The 17,922-nt window shown below is 38.8% G+C and overlaps 1 protein-coding gene across 3 annotated transcripts in view; it reads left to right on the forward strand.

Annotated features, from left to right (window-relative positions):
• The window catches only part of Ccdc7 (coiled-coil domain containing 7), a 165,081-nt gene that overhangs the window by 99,156 nt on the left and 48,003 nt on the right, over nucleotides 1-17,922 (forward strand). Inside the window, exons 31-32 of one of the 3 annotated variants that reach the window (XR_009379399.1) lie at nucleotides 9,902-10,958; nucleotides 12,226-12,334. The exons of the other annotated variants lie outside the window; for them this stretch is intronic. The gene's annotated coding sequence lies outside the window, so the exon portion shown is untranslated. The remainder of the gene's footprint in view (nucleotides 1-9,901; nucleotides 10,959-12,225; nucleotides 12,335-17,922) is intronic. 3 annotated transcript variants of the gene reach the window in all.

Raw genomic sequence — 17,922 nt, forward strand, 5'->3', positions numbered from 1 at the left:
TTCTGAGACACAGAATCTGCCAACTCTCATTGGACCAAGAGAGGCTTCCTGAGACACAGAATCGGTCAGCTCTGACTGGACCAAGAGCCCTGATAAGACCAAGAGCATCTCTGTGAGTCACAGAATCAACTAGCTTGGATTGGACCAAGAGTAGCTCCTGGAGATACAGAATCTGCAAGCTCCAATTATATCAAGAGCTAAAATTGGACCCAGAGGGGCCCCCTGAGACACAGACACAACAAGCAGAGAGTGGATCAATAGCAGCTCGCTCAGACACAGGCACCTCTTGTATCTATGGGAGGGAGATATGGGTAGACACCAGTGCAAAAATACATACATCAACATAAAGAGCAATATGGCATCATCAGAACCTGGCCCTTCAACAACAGCAAGTCCTGAACATCACAATGTAGAAGCAGAAGAAAGAAAGCTTAAAAATAACTTCATGAAGATACTAGAGGCCTTTTAAGAGCAAATGAAAAAATCCCTGAAAGAAATTGAGGAAAAGACAAAACAAAAATGGGAAGAAATCAATAAATCCCTTAAAGAAAGCCAAGAAAACCATAAAAAAACAATTAAACATGTGAAGGAAACAGTTCAAGACCTAGAAAGTGAAATAGAAACAATAAAAAAGACACAAACAGAGGGAAGTCTGGAAATAGAAAATCTGAGTAAACAAACAGGAAACACAGATGCAAGCATAACCAACAGAATACAAGAGATTGAAGAGAGAATCTCTGGTTTAGAGGATACAATAGAGGAAATAGATTCATAGATCAAAGAAAATGCCAAAGCCAAAAATGTCATAACACAAAATGTCCAGGAAATCTGGGACACCATGAAAAGGCAAAACCTAAGAAAAATAGAAGGAGGAGAAGAATACCAACTCAAAAGCACAGGAAATATATTCAACAAAGTCATAGAAGAAAACTTTCCCAACTTAAAGAAGGAAATACCTATGAAGATACAAGAAGCCTATAGAACACCAAACAGACTAGACTTCCCCCCAAAAAAGTCCCCTCACCACATAATAATTAAACCACTAAACATACAGATTAAAGAAATAATAGTAAGAGCAGGAAAGGAAAAAGGCCAAGTGACTTATAAAGGCAGACCCATCAGACTAACACTTGACTTCTCAATGGAGAATTTGAAAGCCAGAAGGTCCTGGACAGATGTAATGCAGACACTAAGAGACCATGGATGTCAACCTAGAATAATATACCCAGCAAAACTTTCAGTCACCATAGACGGAGTGAACAAGACATTCCAAGACAAAACCAGATTTAAACAATACCTATCCACAAATCCAGCCCTCCAGAAAGCACTAGAAGGAAAATTCCAACCTAAGAAAGTCAGACAGACCCACGAAAACATAGGCAACAGATAACCCCACAGGAGTAAATCCCAAAGAATAGAAATACACACACACTACCACCAAAAGATAACAGGAACTAACAATCACTGGTCATTAATATCCCTTAATATTAATGGATTCAATTTACCTATAAGAAGACACAGGCTAACAGAATGGATACAAAAGCAGGACCCATCTTTCTGTTGCATACAAGAAACACACCTCAATTTCAAAGATAGACACTACTTCAGAGTAAAAGGCTGTGAAAAGTCTTTCCAATCAAATGGTCTTAAGAAGCAAGCTGGTGTAGCTCCTAATATCCAACAAAATAGACTTCAAACTAAAATCAATCAAAAGAGATCAAGAAGGACATTAAGTACTCATCATCACAGGAAAGATCCACCAAGATGAAGTCTCAACATTCATGCCCCAAATAAAAGGGCACCCACATATGTAAAAGAAACATTACTAAAGCTTAAATCACACATCAAACCCCACACATTAATAGTGGGAGACTTCAACACCCCACTCTTACCACTGGACAGATCTGCCACATCAAAACTTAACAGAAAAATAAGGGACCTACCTGATGTTATGACTCAAATGGGCCTAATCAATATCTACAGAACATTCCACCCTAACACAAAACAATATGCCTTCTTCTCAGCAACCCATGGAACCTTCTCTAAAATCGACCACATGCTTGGTCACAAAGCAAATCTCAACAGATACAAAAAAAATGGAATAACCTCCTGTATTCTATCAGACCACCATGGTTTAAAGTTAGATCTCAACAACAACAAAAATTACAGAAAGCAACCCTGTCTCAAAAAAAATTACAGAAAGCATACAATCTCATGGAAACTGAATAATGCTCAACTGAATCACCAATGGGTCAAGGAAGAAATAAAGAAAAAAATTAAAGACTTCCTAGAGTTCAATAAAAATGAATGTACCACCTATATCCAAACTTATGGGACACTATGAAAGCAGTGCTAAGAGGAAAATTCGTAGCACTAAATGCCCACATAAAGAAGTTGGAGAAATCTCATACTAGTGACTTAACAGCCCACCTGAAATCTCTAGAACAAGAAGAAGCAAAATCACCCAGGGGGAACAGATGCCAGGAAATAATCAAATTGAGAGCTGAAATCAATAAAATAGAAACAAAGACAATAATACAGAGAATTAATGAAAAAAAGAGTTGGTTCTTTGAGAAAAATCAACAAGATAGACAAGCCCTTATCCAGACTAACCAAAAGGCAGAGAGAGAGCATCCAAATTAGCAAAATCAGAAATGAAAAGGGAGACATAACAACTGACAACAAGGAAATCCAGAGAATCATCAAGTCATACTTCAAAATCCTGTACTCCACAAAATTAGAAAATCTAAAAGAAATGAACAATTTTCTGGATAGGTACTACATACCAAAGTTAAATCAAGACCAGATAAACAATTTAAATAGATCAATAACCTGTACGGAAATAGAAACAGTCATTAAAAGTCTCACAACCAAGAAAAGCTCAGGACCAGATGGTTTCAGTGCAGAATTCTACCAGATTTTCAAAGAAGAGTTAATATCAATACTCTTCAAATTGTTCTACACAATAGAAACAGAAGGAACATTACCAAACCCCTTTTATGAGGCTACAGTTACTCTGATTCCCAAGCCACACAAAGATGCAACAAAGAAAGAGAATTACAGACCAATCACCCTCATGAACATTGATGCAAAAATACTGAATAAAATGTTGGCAAACAGACTCCAAGAACACATCAAAAAAAATATCCACCATGATCAAGTGGGCTCCATCCCAGAGATGCAAGTTTGGTTCAACATACGAGAATCTATCAATGTAATACACCATATAAACAAACTGAAAGAAAAAAAAAACCACATGATCATTTCATTAGATGCTGAAAAGGCCTTTGACAAAATCCAACACCCCTTCAGGATAAAGGTCTTGGAGAGACCAGGAATACAGGGAACATACCTAAACATAATAAAGGCAATTTACAGCAAGCCAACAGCCAACAGCAAATTAAATGGAGAGAAATTGAAATGGAGAGAGAATTGCAATTCCTCTAAAATCAGGAACAAGACAAGGCTGTCTGCTCTCCCCATATTTATTCAATATAGTACTTGAAGTTCTAGCTAGAGCAATAAGACAACATAAGGAGACCAAGGGGATACAAATTGGAAAGGAAGAAGTCAAACTTTCACTATTTGCAGATGATATGATAGATAGAATTCAACCAAGGAACATGGATAGGTAAGATTAACATAGTAAAAACGGCAATCTTACCAAAAGCAATCTACAGATTCAATGCAATTCCCATCAAAATACCAACACAATTCTTCACATACCTGGAAAGAACAATACTCAACTTCATATGGAAAAACAAAAAACCCAGGATAGCTAAAAGAATCCTGTACAATAAAGCAACCTCTGGAGGCATCATGATCCCTCACTTCAAGCTCTACTATAGAGCTACAGTAACAAAAACAGCTTGGCACTGGCATAAAAACCAACATGTAGACCAATGGAATTGAATTGAAGACCCTAACATTAATCTGCACATGTATGAACACCTAATTTTTGACAAAGAAGCCAAAACTGTACAATGGAGAAAAAAGAAAGCATCTTCAACATATGCTGCTGGCATAACTGGATGTCAACCTGTAGAATATTGCAAATAGATACGAAGCTGTCACCATGCACAAAACTTAAGTCCAAGTGGATCAAAGACCTCAGCATAAATCCAGTTACTCTGAACTTGGTAGAAGAGAAAGTAGGAAGTAGTCTTGAACACATTGGCACTGGAGGTCACTTCCTAAATATAACACCAGTAGCACAGACACTGAGAGCAACAATTAATAAATTGTAATTCTTGAAACTAAGAAGATTTTGTAGGGCAAAGGACATGGTCAATAAGACAAAACAACAGCCTTCAGAATGGGAAAAGATCTTCATTAACTCCACATCTGACAGAGGGCTGATCTCCAGAATACATAAAGAACTCAAGAAACTAGACATCAAAATATCTAAAAGTCCAATTAAAAAATGGACTACAGAGCTAAACAGAGAATTCTCAACAGAAGAATCTCAAATGGCCAAAAGACAAATTTAGGAACTGCTCAACATCCTTAGTCATCAGGGAAATGCAAATCAAAATGACTCTGAGATACCATCTTGCACCTGTCAGAACGACTATGATCAAAAACACTGAAGACAGCTTATGTTAGAGAGGATGTGTAGCAAGGGGAACACTCGTACACTCTTGGTGGGAATGCAAACTTGTACAGTCACTCTGGAAATCAGTATGGTGGTTTCTCAGAAAATTGGGAATCAGTCTTCCTCAAGACTCAACTATACCAGTCTTGGGCATATACCCAAGGAATGCTCAGTCTTACCGCAAGGACACTTGCTCAACTATGTTCATAGCAGCATTATTTGTAATAGCCAGAACCTGGAAATAATCTAGATGCTCCTCAACTGAAGAATGGATAACGAAAATGTGGTACATATACACAATGGAGTACTACTCAGCAGAGAAAAACAATGACATCATGAGGTTTGCAGGCAAATGGATGGAACTAGAAAATATCATCCTGAGTGAGGTAACCAGACTCAGAAGGACAAACATGGTATGTACTCACTCATAAGTGGATACTAGATGTAAAGCAAAGGATAACCAGACTGCAACCTATAGCTCCATGGAGGCTAACTAGTAAGGAGGACCCTAGGAAGAACTCATGGATCGCCCAGCAATGGAGAAATGGATGAGATCTACATGAGAAAACTGGGGGTGAGGTGGGGTAATGGAGGGCAAGGGACAGGGGATGAGAGCTTAGGGGAGCAGGAGGTTTGAGCTGGAATGGGAACAGAGTGGAAGAGCAAGGAAAGAGATATCATGATAAATGAAGACACCATGGGAATAGGGAGAAGCAGAGTGCTAGGGAGGTTCCCAGGAATCCACAAGGATGACTCCACCATAGACTATTGGCAATAGTCAAGAGGGTGCCTGAGCTGGCCTACTCTGGTAATCAGATGGCTAAACACTCTAACTGTCATCATGGAGCCTTCATCCAGTGACTGATGGAAGCAGATGCAGTGATCCACGGCCGGGTCCCTGGCAGAGCTCCAGGAGCCCAATCAATGAGAGGGAGGAGGGATTCTATGAGCAAGAGATATCGAGACCATGATTGGAAAAAGTACAGAGACAACTAGCCAAACTAGTGGAAACACATAAACTGTGGACCAATAGCTGAGGAGTCCCCATGGTATTGAACTAGTCCCTCTGGATAAGCAAGACAGTTGTTTAGCTTGAACTGTTTAGGGGGCCCCCAGGCAATGAGATCAGGACCTGCCCCTAGTACATGAGCTGGCTTTTTGGAGCCTAGTGCCTATGGTAAGACACTTTACATAGCCTTGGTGCAGGCAGAACGGGCTTCAACCTGCCTCAACCGAATGTACCAGGCTCTCCTGACTCCCCATGGGAGACCTTGCCTTGGAAGAAGTGGGAATGGGGAGTGGGCTGAGGGGGAAGGCTCGGGAGCAGGAGGAGGGAAGACAGGGGAATCTGTGGTTGGTATGTAAAATGAATAGAAAATCTCTTAAAAAAATATGAACATAAAAAATATCTGCATTAACTGACACCATAGGTCAAATGCACTTGACAGATATCTATAAAACATTTCATCCAACCTCTGCAGAATGCACATTCTTCTCACCAGCCTGTGGCCCTTTCCCTAAAATAATTCCAGGGTCCTGCACCTTCTCCACCTCATGCCAGCGTTGCTGTGTGTCTGCCCTGCCTGTTTTTTTTTTCCTAATTCCCTGAATCCCACCACTCCAGTTTCATCAAATCCCTGTAGCCATACTGAAGTGGGGCAAGGTGGCATCTGAACAAGGAATGAATCCTGACTACAAGGAACTCTCATTAGTCAGACGAGGGACTATTACCATGAGAATCAGGCTAATACAGGGAAAGGGAAAAATAAAATAAATAAGGATAAAGGAACAAATAAAGAAATAGAAGGGAGCCCATTTCAGTTCCTTGGATGTAGAACATCGGGACAAGTAGACTCTAGAGACTGGCAGTTACATTTAAGTAGAATTTAGAGACAGGCAGATAGTTACATGGTACCAAGCAGACTCTAAAGATAGGTAGTCACATATTAGTGCTTGGGGGAGATTTCAGGAACCAGGAGAAGTGGCGGCAAGACATTGCAGCTTCATTGATTCTTGGGATTGTGTTCAGAGAGACATGCTCTTGGCTTCCGGAAGGGACGTGGTTTATCTGCCTAGGAAGAAATGGGAGATGGAGGGATCGCTCGATCCATTGCGGAGGAACCTGAGTATGTTTCTGTTTTGGTTTTCAGTTTTTCTGCTTTCATGTTACATTGGGGGTAGGGGCACTGCACCGGTGATGGTGCACACAGAAGCAGAGCTCTGGGCAGGCAGGTGGAAGCCCTGGGTGGGCTCTAAGCAGCTCCTGGAGCAGTTGATCCTTTACAGATGTCTGCATTGGTAGCTCATGGAGGCCAGCCAGGTGAGAACATGAGAGCACGGAGCCGACAATGAGCGCACAGATGGAGAATACTGTAGCCAAAGGGAATGATCTTGATGTCTTTAAATGCTACCTAGTTTTTTGTTTTTGTTTTTGTTTTTGTTTTTGTCTTTAAACAACCTGACTCAAGCCGGGCGGTGGTGGCACACGCCTTTAATCCCAGCACTCGGGAGGCAGAGCCAGGCGGATCTCTGTGAGTTCGAGGCCAGCCTGGGCTACCAAGTGAGTCCCAGGAAAGGCGCAAAGCTACACAGAGAAACCCTGTCTCGAAAAACCAAAAAAAATAAATAAATAAATAAAAAATAAAAAAATAAACAACCTGACTCAAATAACCAAACAGCTGTATTTCTGCGATGTCTGGTTAACTGTATCCATACAGGTAAGGCTGGTCAAGGGAGAACCTAGCAGGCCTATGCTTTTTCATACAGTGGTCTAATCCCACATCTTCCTTTACCTGTTTCTGCTAATGATGACTTCTCTCTTTGGGGGGGGCAGGGAGCAGGGGACTTGTCTCTAACCACCTGGAGTCCCAGTGGGCTCTGTTCAACTACAGTTCTGCAATTCAGGCAGGATAATTGGGACCTACCCCCTTGGGTATTTGGACCCACAGTAATGATAATGTGGATGAGGCCAATATCTCTGGCACATCCCAGAGAAGCAAAAGGTTTAAGATTGCACTGTTTCTCTTGCTAACATTGTGAAAATGACCCTTGACAACCTTTGAGGCTTCAGTCCTTATACCGGTTACATTATTTCTTTTGTGTTTGTTGGGTAGAGCGGCTGTTATGACCTTCCTTCTTATGCTTACAGTCTGATGTGGAGCATTGCTGTGAACTGTCCCTGGACTAAGCATGAAGGTCCATCCTGAACATCTAAGGATGAAAGAGGGATCCCCGGGGAGTGGAGTGAAGAGAACCCTGGGGGAGTGAAATCCTAAGTGAATATGTGCTGTAGACATTAGCTTAGCCATATCATGGCAGTGGCAACATCTCCCCTGACCCAGAATGAGGCTCAGAGGGATGGCAAAGCCTTCCTCAGAGATTCGAGGAAGTGTTGATGTTGTGTACAGAAATGTCCACCATAGCTTTCTTCTCCCAGATGCGTACAGGCTAAAGACAGCTCTCCTACAGAGACGGCCCCTGCCAAGATTAGCTTAGCCTGCCTCCTTGATTGAGCTGTATGTGATAACCCCGTGTCCCTGTTCAACTGTGTATAACAAACATGCTGGGCTTTCAGGGTGCTCTGGATTCTCCACCAGCTTCACTCTGGGTCTGTGAGTTCATCTTTTCTTTCCGGTCAGATCTCAGTCATCCCAAGAGCCATGCTGGTTGAGGCAGATCAGAAATTGTACCTTGTATAACTTTTTAAACTTGTTAGACATGGTCCAGAACTCAAAATGAGTGAGTGGTATGTAGAGCAGGATTGTTAAAATTATATGCTGTTCTTGCTCAGTGTCATAACTGGTAACGTCCATTATGTCTAGTTAATTGATGGTGGGTTTTATTCCTATTGGTGGTAAATGAGGCTTTCTATTACTATATGTCTGCTGGCTTTTGGAGGTGGGGGTAAATTAGGGCCACTGTAATGATATTTCACTGTTGTTTCAATTCATACTTGCTCCTCTTGCAGAGGACTTGAGTTCTTTTCCCAGCACACACATTGTACTCACGACCTTTTTTAATTTCAGTTCCAGGGCATCTGATGTCCTCTTCTGGCCTACACAGGCACTAGCCACACGTGGTGCATAGACATTTTTTTAAATTAATTCACATTTATGTAGTACATATATATCGTCGGGGGGGATAAACTAAAAGAGCAATAAGATACCACTGTGAGTCTTTATTCTACACAGATAAAACCATCTTTGTTCACAAATGAATTATTTTTTCCTTTCCTATGTGTACACTTCGTATTACCTTATTATGATGTTGGATTATCTAAATGTCCTTTTTGGATGCTGAGAAGCAATGATGTGCAGGAGCATCCCTGCCTTGCTCTTGACCTTAATGAAAGAACTTTGAGTTTCTCACTGCTAAGTACAATAATACTAAGGGTTCCCAAACACACAGTTCAGCAAGTAGAGGAAATTCCCTTCTATTCTGCTTTTCTGGTGGTATTTTTTGTGAATGAGTGTTAAATTTTAGCTAAGGCCTTTCTGTATCTATGGAGATGATCGTGTGATTTTTTTTCTTAGCCTGTTATGAATGAAGACAATCAACTCTCAGATATTGTACTTCCTTGTAAGTCTGAGTTAAATCCCAATGGTTTCTAAGTCTTTGTGTGTGTGTTTGGAGTCAGTTTATTCGTATTTCATTGAGGGACTATGTTGCTGAGTAGCAATGGTGTATAAATTTTCTCTTCTTATATTAAGGTAGTGCTGGCCTCAGAGAAGTAGAAATGAGTCTGTCTTATTCTCTCTTCTAGAAATTTGGTATATAGATTGTCTTAAATGTTTGTTCAAGTTAACAAGGGAATCCCTTTGGCTCTACCATTATCTATTATGAATAGTTATTAATTATAGATTCAGTTTATTTAATGGACCCATTTTAACTATATTTTTCTTATGTGAAACTTGATTGTATCTTTCAAAGCATTGGCCCGTTTCATTTAGGTTACTAGTTTTAAGCATAGAGTTATTTACAGTTTGTTGTCATTTGGGTTCACAGAATTTTTATCTGATTTTAACAATTTATACTCTCTTTGTGATTAACCTACTTAAAGATTTGGGAATTTTACTTGTCTTCTCAAAGAGCTAGCTTTTATTTTGTTGATTTTTTTTCTGCTAATTTTATTTTCAATTTTATAGATTTTCCTACTCTAACTACTTTATTCTTTAACTTTAGATTTCATTTGCTCACCCTTTGCTAGTTTCCTACAGTAGAAACAAATTATTGGTTTGTGGTCTCCTTTTCTAATACATGCATCTGATGCTATAAATTTTCTTATAAACACTACTTTTGCTGCAACAGAATTGACTCAGGACTTACAAAGAAGGAAGGGAACTTCTAACATAAAACTGTAACATTGAAGGAGTGGGCAGTAGTGTTGCAAGTTCCATGATTGAAGGTGATTATGCAGAACAGCTTGTTTCTAATGTGGATGAAGTACCCTTGCAGTAGAGAAGATGCCATCAAGGACTCTAACTACAGGAAGTCAGTGCATGACTTTGAGAATTCGGAGGACAGTCTGATTTTGTTGTTATGAGCTAATGCAGATTGATGACTTTACATCAAAACCTGGATTTATCATTTCAATGATCTAGAATACCTCAGAATTGGACTAAATCTACTGTGCTCTGTAAGTGCAGCAATATTGCCTAGAAGACAGCTCATGTCTTTGTAAGAGCTTGTTCAATAAGCCCCTTGGAAGACCTACTGCCTACAAGAAAAGATTGCCTTCAAGATCCTGTTGTTAGGGTCTGCTATGAAGATATGTGATTAGAGGAATGTGCATGCATGCTGGATAACATGAAAGGCTCAACATTCAGATCTTGAGACATGCATTTCAAAGGCTCCTGCTGCCCCACCTGAATGATTCTTTTGTTGGATCTGCATAAAGAAAATGGAAACCACTGGAAACAGTTCACCAGTCTAGATGTCATCAAGAATATTGATGATTCACAGGAAGAGTTTACACTGTTGATATTAACAAGAATGTGAAAGACGCTGATTGCAACCTTGGCAGCTTTGAGGCTTTCAGTACTTGGGTAGAGGAAGACCCTATAAGTGTGGAAAGACAAGAGAAGCAGAACCAGAGGTAAAGCCTGCCCACACGGCCACAATCTCGTGTCAACTTGATGGAGTGAGGAGCTACTTCTTAGAAACGTACAAAGGAAATAGTTTAACTCATGGTAAAATTCCTTGCAAAATTAGCCAGCCCTTCCAGATGCCACCAACTACATTTTTGTGATATCCTAAACTTTTTGCTGTCAGATCAACAACATTCACAGCATCTTCACCATGAATAGAGGTCCATCATCCCTCCGTGTTCTCATTTATCTTCAACTCCACCTTGATACCTAGTGAGGTAACCCAAACCTTTCTTCTCATGATACCTTGGTAATTTTATCGTTATAAATGGCTAGCTTTCTGTTTATTATGAATTCTGAGCAAGAGAGTATTGTAAGGTGACCCAAGGAAGGCCTTGGGGCCTCAGTTAAAAACATCTCATTTCTCCTGATCATTAAAGTTGATCCTTTGGCAAGCATGGAAACCCCTTTCTCTGTACTGCTTTCATGGCACAACAGCCCCAATGGCAGAAGGACATCTTACCTTTTAGTTATTGGAAACATGCCCATTGGTTTCAATGAGAGCTTTTCTCAACAACAGTCACTTGGGCTATTGGGCAAAAAGTATTTGTGTTACTAAGTATACATCTGTGGAGCTTCTAGTACTGTGCATTGACATCCAGTTTCAGGTGCACGTCACATCCTGCATCCTGTATTGTAGTTTCTCAGAGATGCCACAGTGACTAAGGCATTGCCCACGCATTTGACAACACCACCAAAATTATTGCTTGTGGATGGTGGTGCTTGTACTAGTTCTAGTGAATTTTATGGGCATGAACTCATTATGATACTCCCATTTTTTTCAGTCTTATTCTCAAGACACTGGTCACCTGGCTGATTCAACTAGCTTCTGTCCATGATCAATAGCTTAAATCTTAGACCTTTTCCAGTCCACACATCATGGAGCCTTTGTGCTGCCTCAAGTTTTACCCACAAGGATTTTTCCTAATTTCTGTGTTTCATGGTCTCCAGTTAGTGTGACTGCAATATATTACCAAATAAAGGGTTAATACACAAAATATACTTCAACATTAAGCAATCTGAGAAATAAATGGGCAAAAGACAGAAATGGGTGGAGAAAAGCAGAAGTGTTTGGTGTAGTGGAGATGTATAATGATAAAGACCAGAAAGTATTTCAAAATATACTCTAGTAAGACTCAGATTCTGTGTCCATCCAGACTACAGAGTTTCAATATCTAGGTTCTCCATTAAGAACAAGCACCATTGAACCTACCTTAGTTTCACACCCTTGACCTAAAACTCCCATATTTGTTTCCCCCGCCTTGGAATATTTTTAATTTCATGAGAAGGATTCCAACTCATGAATTCCTCGGCCATGCTAATATTTTTATAATTTGTAAAAATTTAGATCATGGTTATGTAGCTATACAGTGTAATACTGGAAATCACCACCTTAATAAAATGAAGAAGGAAATATGCCATTGTGTTTCATCATGGTTTTGGAGTATGTCTTTCTTCAATGAATTTCACACATCTGCTTTGTAGGTCAGAACATCGAGCTAAGGTCTGACGAAAAGTATATGTCAGTAGACCCAACATCCAAAGATCATCCTCAATTTAAGAAACTGAAAACTACCCACATAGAAAACACCTGGTATGTATAACGACAGCCAATAACCTTGAGTCCTATAACCATGCATATGAAAAGGACAAATTGGAAATGTGGTCACAGAGACTGGGCAGATGGCTCAGTGGATAAAGGTCTTGTCACTCAAGCATGAAGACCAGAGTCTAGATCCCTATAATTCACAAAAGTTAGCCTGGAATGGAAGCCCATCTTTAATCCTAGTGCTCAGGAGACATAAACAAGATCCCTAGGGCAAGGTAGCTAGCTAGACTAGCCACTTTGCAAGTTTGGGGCTCGGTGAAAGACCCTGCCTCAGTAAATCAAATGGACAGTGGTCAAGTAAGACATTTGATATCAACCTCTGGCCTCCACATTTGTACACATGCAAATGTACACACACCTGTATCCAAACATGCCTCTCCCACATATATATGCAAATCAACACACAAAAATCAGCAGGTTTTCTAAATACTAATAATGAAATTGATGAAAAAGAAGTCAGGAAAAAATTCCATTCACAGTAGCTTAAAAAGATATCTATGGGAAAGGTGGTAGACGCCAAGTATAATGACATATACTGTAATGAAACCTATTTGCATGCTAGTCTAAGAACAAAAAAACTACCAAGGAATAAACCTAACCAAAGAGATAAAAGATGGCTGGTGGGAATATAAACTAGTCACCACTACAGAAATCAGTATGGAGGTTCTAAAAAAGAAAAAAAAAACTAGAAAAATACAAAAGGAACCACCATATGATCAAGCTATACTACTCCTGGCTACACACCCAAATCTGTGCCATCCATAATACATAGGCACTTGCTCACCCATGTTGACTATAGTACTATTCACAATAGCCAATGCATAGAATCAGCCCAAGTGTCCATCAACACGTTAATGAATGTAGAAACTGTGATATATGCAATGGAATGAAATTTAGCCATTAAAAAGAAAACCTGCAAAACATCATTTGCAGTAAAATTGATAAAATTGGTGGTCATCAAGTACATGAAATAAACCAGATTCAGAAAGACATCGCATATTTTCTCTCATATACAGAATCTATATCATCCAAAGGGGTAGGAGAGTAAAGGAAGGCAGAAGGGGAAAACAAAGATAAAAGGCTGCATGTTTTCTCTTATGAAAAATCTATAATTGCATGCACACTAGTTTCTATGGTTAAATAAAACCCTAATGTGTACATCACAAGGTAATGGTTTCATTATGGTATACATAATTATAATTTATACCTATTCATCCTCCTTCCCCCTACATTTTTCTTAAGCTACTGTGAATTTTTTTTCTGACTTCTTTCTCAGAAACTTCATTATTGGTCTTTAGAAAATCTACTTGTTTTGTGTATTGATTTTGGAATCCTAATTTGCTAATCTGAGACCTTCTTGGTGGTCTTTAGTATCCTTTTAAGTAAAGGATCATACCATTCACCAATAGGGATAATTTAACTTATTTAATTTAATTCCTTTCTTATTTGTGTCCTTTTTATTTCTTTTTCTGCTTTATACTCTTTCTAAAATTTCAGGCACGGTATTGACTAAAAGTAGAAAGAATAGACAACGCTTGTCTTGTTCCTCTTTCTAGAGAACATGCTTTCAATAGTCCACCATTTATTATAATATTTGTCTATAGGTGTAGTGTATACAACTTTTATCATGAAGGGAAGTTGAACTTTGCCAAAGGCCTTTTCTGCATCTACTGTCCTTATGTCTGCTTGTATGCTTTATTATCATTTCTATGAATATTATGAACTCTTCTTGTATGACTGGAATGAAGCGCACTTGGTCATGGAGAATGATTATCCTGCTGTGTGGCTGAATTTGTTTTACAGGCATTTTATTCATCCTCCTTATTGCAAGGAGGCTCAGGGATCAGTGTGGAAGAAGGGGCAGAAAGATTGTAAGAGTCAGAGGTGGTGGACGATTTTACACAACAGGGCAGCCGCACACATGAACTCACTGAGACTGTGCCAACATGCCCATGACCTGCACAAGTTCAAGCCAGACAGAATCCAAGCATGAAGGAAGTGAATCAGATACAAAGTTCCACCACTAGCCAAGAGGCTAGTCAATAATGATAGCTAATGGGGAAGGGAAAAACAGTTCTGTTCAATGGAATGACATTAGGTATACCAACCAGGGCAGGTTTCATACTCAAGAGTAATTGGCCAACATAAATCGAACTCCATGTTTTGGTTTTTAATAGTTTTTTTTTTCTTTCTTTTTGAAGAAAGAGAAAGAACATGAAGTTGGGTGGGTAAGGGTGGGGGAGGATCTGAGAGAACTGGAAGGTGGGAAGGAATGTGATGAAAATGTACTGTATGGAATTGTCTAAGAATTTAGCACTGAAACTGTCTGGTCTTGGGCTCTTCTTTGTTGGGGTATCTTCTTTCCTCGTCCAGTCTTGTAGCTCATTATAGATCTGTTTGTAACACCCAGTACTAACTTTGGTAGTGCATGTGTGTCTAGGAATTTATCCTTTACTTACTTTAAGATATTATTTTCTTAAAATACAAGTTTTAACAATGTTTTCTAACGGTCCCCTGGATCTCATTGGCATTTGTTTTGAGTTCCCACTTTTCTTCTTAATTTACCATTTTGTTTTCTGTCTATCTTTTCTGTTTTCTTTTGGTTAGTGTGAACAAAGTTCTGTCCATCTAGCTTACTTTTTCAAAAAAACAACTTTTGCTTATTTAATTTTCATGTTGTCCTTTAGTATTCAATTTCATTAATTTCTTTACTGACATGATTGTTTCTGTGTATTGCACTTGTATTTTACTTATTTTTCTATTATCTTAATGTGCATCATTAACTCATTTATTTCAACCTCAGTTTTGTTAATGAGATCACTCACAGTTGTCAATATTATTCTTAGAACTGCTGTTACTATATTTCAAAAGATCTGAAATTTTTTCCTTACAGATTTATTTGATCCTAAGAATCTGTATATTTCCTCCCTGACATTTTTAATGGCACACTATTCAAAAGTATATTTAATAATTTAGATATGTTAATATAGTTTCTATAGTTTATATTGCTATTCATTTCTAATTTTATGCCATTATAACCTGATACAATAAAGAAATGACTTTTAATATTTTCTAAAAAACCCTAGTCTTCACATCCATGTTTATGAGGAAGATTATTGTAAGATGTTCAGTTTTTGTTATGTTCTTGTCTGACTTGGACAGCAGGGTAATGCTGACTTCAAAGAATAAGTTAGGGTATATTTCTTCACTTTGTGTTTTTTGGAATAACTGGAGGAATCTTGATATTAGCTTTCTTTTAAAGATATGGTAGAATTCATCCAATCCTGAGCCAGTTTTAGCTGAAAGATTTTATTACTGCTTCATTTACATTGCCTGTTGTGGGTCAATTTTAAGTCTTTCATATCCTCTTTGTTTAGTTGGTATCTCATAGGTATATAGAAATGTATTTATTTCCTCTAGGGTCCTAGGTTTTTTCAATATAACTTCTCAAATATTCCCTAAAGCTCTTCTGGATAGTGTTTGAATCTGTTGTAATGGCCTCTTTCCATTTCTAATTTTGTTAATTTGGGTCTTCTATCTCCTTTTTTTAATAGTTTGACTAGATGTTTGTCAATATTGGTTTTGTTTCTAAAGAACCAGATGTTACATTGATTCTGTGTATTATTCTTTTAGTCTCAGTTTTATTCATTTCTGTCCTGGTTTTTGTTGCTGGTTGGGGCTTGTGTTGTTGTTTGACTAAGACCTTGAAGTGCTGTAGATCTCTGATTCTCTAACGTGCTCATTCATAGCTTTACATTTCCCTCTTGAGGCTGCCTTTCCTGTAGCCCAGAGGTTCCCATAAGCTGTGCTTTCATTTTCATCTGATTCTAGGAATTATTAAATTTCCTCCCCGATTTCTTCAGTGATTCACTCCCCATTCAACATGTATTGTTCAGTCTTCAGTTTGTGTGGTCTCAATGGTTTGTCTTGCTGTTGATTTATAGTTTTATTCTACTATAATCTGAAAAGATACAATAAAATATTTCTGTTCTCATTTATAAGGGTCTTTGTGGCCTAGAATGTGGTCTATTTTAGAGAAAGCTCCAAGAGCTACTAAGAAAAATATGTATTTTGTATCTGTTGTCAAATATTCCTTAGGATATCTGCTAAACAGACATTTGATCTTGATTATAGGTGTAATTTAACACTGAAGTTTCCTTGTTAGTTTTTACTTTGTACTACCTAGCAATAGATGAAAGCTACCCACTATTATTGTCTTACAATCTCTCTGAAGTATTATGCCCACTAGTGTTTTTTTCCTTTTTATGAAATTGAGATCCCCAGTGTTTGATGCATATTTATACTTGTCATGTCCTTTTGGTGTCTCATTACCTTTATTCATATATAATGGACTACTTCATTTCTTCTAACTTTAGTTTTTAAGTCTACATTATCAGATTTAATTCTACAATATCCAGAGAAGCATTAGAGAATATCTGAAAATTTATATTTAAAAAACGTAGAGGAAATAAATACCTTTCTACAAGACATCTACATACCTACGAGACATCTACATACCTACGAGATACCAATACCAGAACAGCTATGCCAGCTTGTTTCCAGCTCTCATTTAAATTTCTATCATTTGACTATAATCTGTAGGCATCTTTGACCAATGAGAAGTATTTCCTGGAGACAACAGAGATTTGGTTCTTGTTTTTTAATCCCGTTAACTAGTCGGCATCTCTTTATTCATATGCCATCTGCAATGCAGGTTATAATTTAGAGGTATTTATTAATTCTTGTAATTCTGTTGGCTGTTTTCCTGAATAGTTAGATTGTTGTTCATGATTTCCTCTCTCCCCCATTAGTATCAGGGCTTTCCTAGTTTACTGTGTTGGCCATGATGGATTACTTCCTAGTTTTCTTTTATTGATCCATTTCTCTCATGTAATTTATTCTTTCCTGTGTCCTCATATTGGAGACTTTCTTCCTCTGTATTAAGGCTACTAGTAGCTTCTGCTATGCTAGCTTGGTGGTCATGAACTGCCTTTTTTGTGCTTGTTTAGAAAGGTTCCTATCACTCCCTCAACTATACAGCAACCTTGATTCACAGTTGCTCCCTTTCAGGTATTGAAATATCTCATGTATTCTTTGCAGTGTTTAGGGGCACTGCTGAGTGGTCTGATGCAATTCTCATGTGTCCAAACAAGTTGCAATCAGAATGTCTGCTTTGCTATGTTAGTCCCGCACAAGAGTAGAGCCCTCTGTTGGAGTTTCCCAGCCCTCAGCGGATTGCCTCCTTACGTGCTTTCTCCCTGGACTCTGGACACCACTGCCTTCTCTCTGGAATGCCATATAATCATGCCTTCTGTGTGCCATTTTCATTGTCAGAGGCTCAGGGTCAGTGGCTGTGTTCTGCGATCACACCAGGACCTCAGCTGCTTGCCCTTCATGCACATGTCAGGTTCAGCTTGCTTCTTATATACACGGAGTTGTGGATGTCATTGTCTGCCTGGTGGTCATGGAGGTGCTGACGACCCCAGAGTTTGGAGAGAGAGTGGTGCCAATTTTTTTTTTGCTCACTCCGGCATAATGGTATAGCCACAGAATCTCTCTCAAGAATCATTGCT

This window comes from Peromyscus eremicus, chromosome 5, assembly GCF_949786415.1.
Source record: "Peromyscus eremicus chromosome 5, PerEre_H2_v1, whole genome shotgun sequence".
NCBI lineage: Eukaryota > Metazoa > Chordata > Mammalia > Rodentia > Cricetidae > Peromyscus > Peromyscus eremicus.